This window comes from Rhineura floridana, chromosome 7, assembly GCF_030035675.1.
Source record: "Rhineura floridana isolate rRhiFlo1 chromosome 7, rRhiFlo1.hap2, whole genome shotgun sequence".
Classification (NCBI taxonomy): domain Eukaryota; kingdom Metazoa; phylum Chordata; class Lepidosauria; order Squamata; family Rhineuridae; genus Rhineura; species Rhineura floridana.
The window spans coordinates 106,048,888-106,054,887 of record NC_084486.1 but is presented as its reverse complement, the minus strand read 5'-3'; the positions used below and the strand labels follow the sequence as shown (position 1 = coordinate 106,054,887).

The 6,000-nt window shown below is 41.2% G+C and overlaps 1 long non-coding RNA gene across 1 annotated transcript in view; it reads left to right on the top strand.

The window, feature by feature from the left end:
• The first annotated feature begins 335 nt into the window (after window positions 1–335).
• Window positions 336–6,000, top strand: part of LOC133388484 (uncharacterized) — a 54,552-nt gene continuing 48,887 nt past the window's right edge. Inside the window, exon 1 of the long non-coding RNA XR_009763826.1 lies at window positions 336–419. This is a non-coding gene — a long non-coding RNA (uncharacterized LOC133388484). The remainder of the gene's footprint in view (window positions 420–6,000) is intronic.

Sequence of the window (6,000 nt, the reverse complement as noted above, 5' to 3'; positions counted from 1 at the left end):
AAAAAAGCTTTAAGAACGTCTTAAAAAGCACTTTCCACAGACTGGGATAAGATCTCTACTTAAAGCCTTGTTGAAAGAAGAAGGATTTCAGTAGGTGCTGAAAAGATAACCAAGATGGTGTCTGTCTAATACTTAAGGGGAGGGAATTCCAAAGAGTAGGTGCCACAACACTAAAGGTCTGCTTATGTTGTGCAGAACGGACATCCTGATAAGATATCTGCAGAAGGCCCTCACCTGCAGAGCACAGCCCCTTTAAATAAGGAGGCACCTCCCAGTGAAGGCAGAGCTACCTAGAGCTGCAGCTCCTCCATAAGGTTTGGCCTGAAAGTAACTGTTGCCGAAGCAACATCTGAGCTTTCCTCTCCTGCAGTATTTAGTTGGAGCCGTGCATGCAGCTGTCCAGGGTGGCAAAGCCTGAGGTCAGTACTTGCATCAGAACAAGTCGGTGCATTCTTGTCCTTTGCTGCAGGCATCAAAATGTCTTGGGACAGCCCTGCTTCCCAGATGCTGCGGCAAAGCAAAACAATTCAGGGCTTATGCATTTATTCTTTTGAGGATTATGACTGAGGAGGATCATTAGCCTGAGTTGTGTAGTTCTGGAGAGTGTGGGGTGGTTTTTCATTACTAGGGATGGACAAAACGGTCAATTTTTGCTTCTCTACATGTCTCATTTTTCCTATCTTAAATTTACTTCTCCGCATTTCTGCAGCAATTTCCATTTTTTAATTAAAAACAAAATCCCTATGAAAATTCTTCAGCTTTTAAATGTGAATTTCTCCTGATAAATCCATGCAGTTTTGACAAATATAGACATTTTTGTAAGTAATTTCCCCTCATATATAGCAATAATTAGGGTTATTTTCACTACTATAATGTATTTATATGCACACTTTATCCTCCATCCCTACTCATTACACAAGGTTATTTCTAGTCTCTAGGCAGAGCTGAGGAGAAACTTACATGGAGAAAAATCTTTGGGGAGGAAAGCCATGTAAGAGGGCGATGATTAATGCTCCCTCCCCAAACACCATTTCTGTTAAAAATACAATCGACCTCCTCTTTCTGTGTGCTTAGGTTTGTTTTCTGCTGAAATGCACAGAGCTGCTGCCATCATGTTTAGTCTGGCCCATTGTCTCCAGATGGGACAGAGACAGGAGAAACACATAGTAAAAAACACTCCATGGAGTCTTTTATCAAAATGGGCAAAAAAAGGAAACATGACTGTGATTCTCAGAAATGTATTCATCACTTCAGTATTGTCTTTCTAAGTCTTTTCAACATTCAGCAGGTTGGTCATACTGGGGCTGCTAGCTATTAGGACTGCAAGCTGCTTTTCAGATTTACAGCTGTGCTCTCGTCATTTCCAGATGCAGTTTTTACTAAGACAGTCACTCAGGAAACATTGTGAGAAGCAGCAGGTTCCCAGTAAAACAGGCCTATAAACACAATGGTTGCTGACAAAGTAAGGCTTACACCCAGATGCTTCAGAGGTGGGGGGGAAAATACACCATGCACAGCCAGTTCTTTGTTCGCTCTTACCTTGAAGGTTTCTGTGTGAAACACTAATAAATACAATGAACCAGACTCTCCAGCCCAGTTTACCATGGATACATGACACCTATTTGCAGATAGCTGCAGTGTTTCTGGTATTTTATGGCTGGATTATTGATACAAATGTGAATGAAATCCTGCACACGGGAAGGGCATTAGTCTAGCAGGGCAGCTGTATCACCTGTCATGGGGTGTGCAGGTTAGGGCCAATTTATACAGTCAGCAGGTAAAATGTCTCATGCTTGGTGCTACTTCAGAATTCATGTGGCGGCGCTGGTTACCTACATGCAGAGAACTAGCAAGATGGGGAGAAATTTAGGACATATTCAACCACTCAATTTTCAGCCCCACCAGTTGATCATGTTGAGCCTTAGATATGGCTAAACTCAGGCCAGCTCAGTGTTTTTCAGCATTTGCAGCATCAGAGAACCATCTCCTTTTAAAATAATAACAATAACAATAATATATGTATCGCTTGCATCTTCAACTTCTAGGGTTTCCAGGACAGCACTTGTCTGACTGTCCTTGAGTGTCTGCTATAAAACCACTGAGGTTGGCACTGGAGTCGTAGGGAGCATGCTCAATTCTCCCATTCTGCTAGTTGCCTGTTGGGTCCAGCTCCGCTCAGTAACCTGGTTCAGATGTAACAATCTCAGGTCAATAAGCTATGGTTTAGCAGACTCAGAACAAGCCATGTGGCTACACATTCCCTGAGATGGCATGAGGGACTTACATTAGAATAGCCCGGCTAAGCCAGGACCCTGCCAGCTCAGCTAGAGATCTGCCATATACTAACTCTCCTCAGCCTGGCGTAAGATTGCACTCTAGCTAACTTCTCATAAGTCAGGGGAGTCAACATGCTGTACTCCATTTGCTGTGGAATATAGTTCCCATAATCCCTTCCCACCACTGGCCCTTCAGGGGGTGCTGACTAGAGACAGACTCCAGCAACATCTGGAGGGTGCCACATTGGCTACCCCTGCTGTACGTTTAGGATTATAATCTTGATCACTAAATTCCAGTAGCTCTTGCAGTGCCATATCATTTTATTTATTTATTTATTTATTTATTTTAAACATTTGTATCCTGCCCTTCTACCCTACAATAGGGCAGTCAGGGGAGCTCATAATAAAATCATGCCCAATAAAATCACAAAAACATTAAAACAGATAAACTACATAAAAAACTTTTAAAAATATTTAGGGTAGTGATATTGAAAGGGACTAAAGAGGCAAAAACTAAAAGGGTGGGAGAATCAAATCAGTTATGTCAAAAAGACTAAAGTCACAACAACAGAAGACGTATGTAACTTTACAGTTGACAATGAGGATATTGAACTTGTCAAGGATTATCAATACCTTGGCACACTCATTAACCAAAATGAAAACAATAGTCAAGAAATCAGAAGAAGGCTAGGATTGGGAAGGGCAGCTGTGAGAGAACTAGAAAAGGTCCTCAAATGCAAAGAAGTATCACTGAACACTAAAGTCAGGATCATTCAGACCATGGTATTCCTGATCACTATGTATGGATGTGAAAGTTAGACAGTGAAAAAAGTGGATAAGAGGAAAATCAACTCATTTGCAATGTGGTGATGGAGGAGAGCTTTGCGGATACCATGGACTGCGAAAAAGACAAATAATTGGGTGTTAGATCAAACTAAACCAGAACTATCACTAGAAGCTAAAATGATGAAACTGAGGCTATCATTTGGACACATAATGAGAAAACATGATTCACTAGAAAAGATGAGAATGCTGGGAAAAACAGAAGGGAGTAGAAAAAGAAGAAAACCAAAGAAGAGATGGATTGATTCCATAAAGGAAGCCACAGACCTGAAGTTACAAGATCTGAACAGAGTGGTTCATGACAGATGCTCTTGGAGGTCACTGATTCATAGGGTCGCCATAAGTTGTAATCGACTTGAAGGCACATAACACACGCAAACACAGAGAGAGACTCTACCTTCAGCCCCTCCCAAGGGCTTTCCAGAACAAGATGGTTTTCAGAAGTCTCCAGAAAACCATTAGGGAGGGAGCAGAGTGGGCTTCTTGGGGTAAGGCATTCCAGAGCTTGGGGGCCATGGCTGAAAAGGCTCTCTTTTATTTTATTGGGCATTTCAAAACTCAGGATGTCACTTGTCTCCTGGGCTCATATTTTTGCAATTTGTATATATAAGAAGACAATGATTTCCTTACTAGATCAAGCCAAAGGTCCATTATCATTATAACTCACAGTCGGTCCCCAGAGTCTCCATCAATGGCCACCCAGATATTTAAAGGATATCTGCTCAAAAGCAGGCAAAAGGGTCATTGCCATTCCTTGTTGCTCATTCCTAGCATTTGCTATAATTGCAAAAAAATTTATCACAGTGGAAATGTTCACAACATGTTTCACATGATTTCATGGGTGTGAATTGACAAAGTGCTATGAAATATGTTGTTTCATGGAAATAATGAAATCTCGGATTTCATGACCTTTGTGACTGACTTGGCAGGAGAGAAAGGTAGAAGACAACTCATTTCCTCATGGTGTGATTTAGGATGGTTACATCATTCAGCAGGGAGGGGTGGAGTAAATCCCCCAAGTAAGTGGTTAGGTCACTTTAATGAGGGGAAACAAAATGGTTTCTTCCATAAAGGCAGAGAACCTCTTTTAATTAGATATCTGTAGAGTGCTATTATTTTGTTATAACTCATTTTTATGGTGGTTGTCCTGTTCCACCTACCCACACACCCCAGAATCTGTATTTGAATCAGTGAAAATAATGAATGAATGAATGAATGAATGAAAGAAAGAAAGAAAGAAAGAAAGAAAGAAAGAAAGAAAGAAAGAAAGAAAGAAAGAAAGAAAGAAAGAAAGAAAGAAAGAAAGAAAGAAAGAAAGAAAGAAAGAGAAAGACCTACATGACAGCCTTTTGGATATTATTGTTCTAGTTACACTGATGTTGATATAAAAGAATATATTTTTACATGCATTTTCAAAGCAAAAGGCCTACACTGTTGGTCCATTAAAAAAAAAACTGAAATCCAAGGTTAGGCAATCTACGATCATGCAATAACTTTACGAATGTTGACGAACCAAAATTCACAAAACAGCGAGCAAACTCTGGAGTTCTTCATCAGACATAGACCACATTTACATCATACATTTATTCCAGTATGATTCCATTTTAAACAATCATAGCTTTCCCCAAATAATCCTGGAAAGTGTAGTTTGTGAAGGGCTCTGAGAGTTTTGTGAAGACCCCTATTGTCCTCATTCAGCTACAATTCTCAGAGTTCCCTGGGAAGAGGGACTGACTGTTAAACAGTGGTGTAGTCATCCAGGGTCTTGGGGGATCTTAGACCCCTTACTTTTTTGGGAGCAGGGTCCCAGTAGGGTCCCTATGTCTCTATTGTCCTATAAGCTAGTCAGCATGAAAGGGGAGTGTGTTAGCCATTGAGGAGAATTGTCTAACATGCTTCTTTGTCCTTTCCTGCTGATTGAAGCCAATCGGAGTGAAAGGAGGTAAGAGAGTCACTGAGAAGACTCTCCTCAGTACCTAACACATTCCCCTTTCATGCTGATTGGCTTCTAGGAAAGTGTACTGTTGTGGGAAAAAGCACATGTGGGAAAAACTGAGGAGTGTTGAGATGACAAGTGAGAGCAAGCAAGCAAGTGAGTGAGGGGTGTAGCTGGGAGGGGGCATGACATGACTATCATGAAAGGACCTTGCACTTCTGCATTTGCCACTATATTACTGCTGTTAAACTCTCTGGCAATTCTAGCACTGTAAGGAGAATAGGAGTCTCCTAACCAGTACTGTAGTGGCAAATTCAGAAATGCAGGGTCCCTTTTTTGCTGCTGGGTTGAGAATGTAATCCTTGTTAATGCCTTCTCCTGCAACAGAAGTCACTAGGAGCCAATAAGCATGAAATAAAAGTGTGTTAGCTATTAAGAAGAGCCTTCTCAGTGGCTGACTCATCTTCTTTTACTCTGACTGGATCTAATCAGCAGGAAAGGACAAGGAAGCAGTGTTAGAAGATTCTTCTCAGTGGCTAACAAACTCCCCTTTCATGCTGATTGGCTCATAGAATGCTGGAGATATAGGAACGCTGCTTCCAAAAAAGTAAGGGGTCTTAGACCCCACAAGACCTGGACTACTACACCACTGCTCCTAACAACTCTTACCACCCTTCTTAAACTACACTTCACAGGATTCTTTGAGGGGAAGCTGTGACTGATTAAAGTGGAATAATAGTGGAATAAATGTATGGGGTGAACATAGCCTAGATGATACACAAAACACAGGCAGGGGAAAGCAAAACAGTACAGAAAACCCAGGCTGGCTATTATAGCTATGAGGTTCATATTTGGACTCAGTTTCAAAATGCATGCTTTGCTGCCCTATTTTAGGCTGCACATGTGTACTATCAGTTCTGATGCTTATGTTTTATAAGCCCTAAC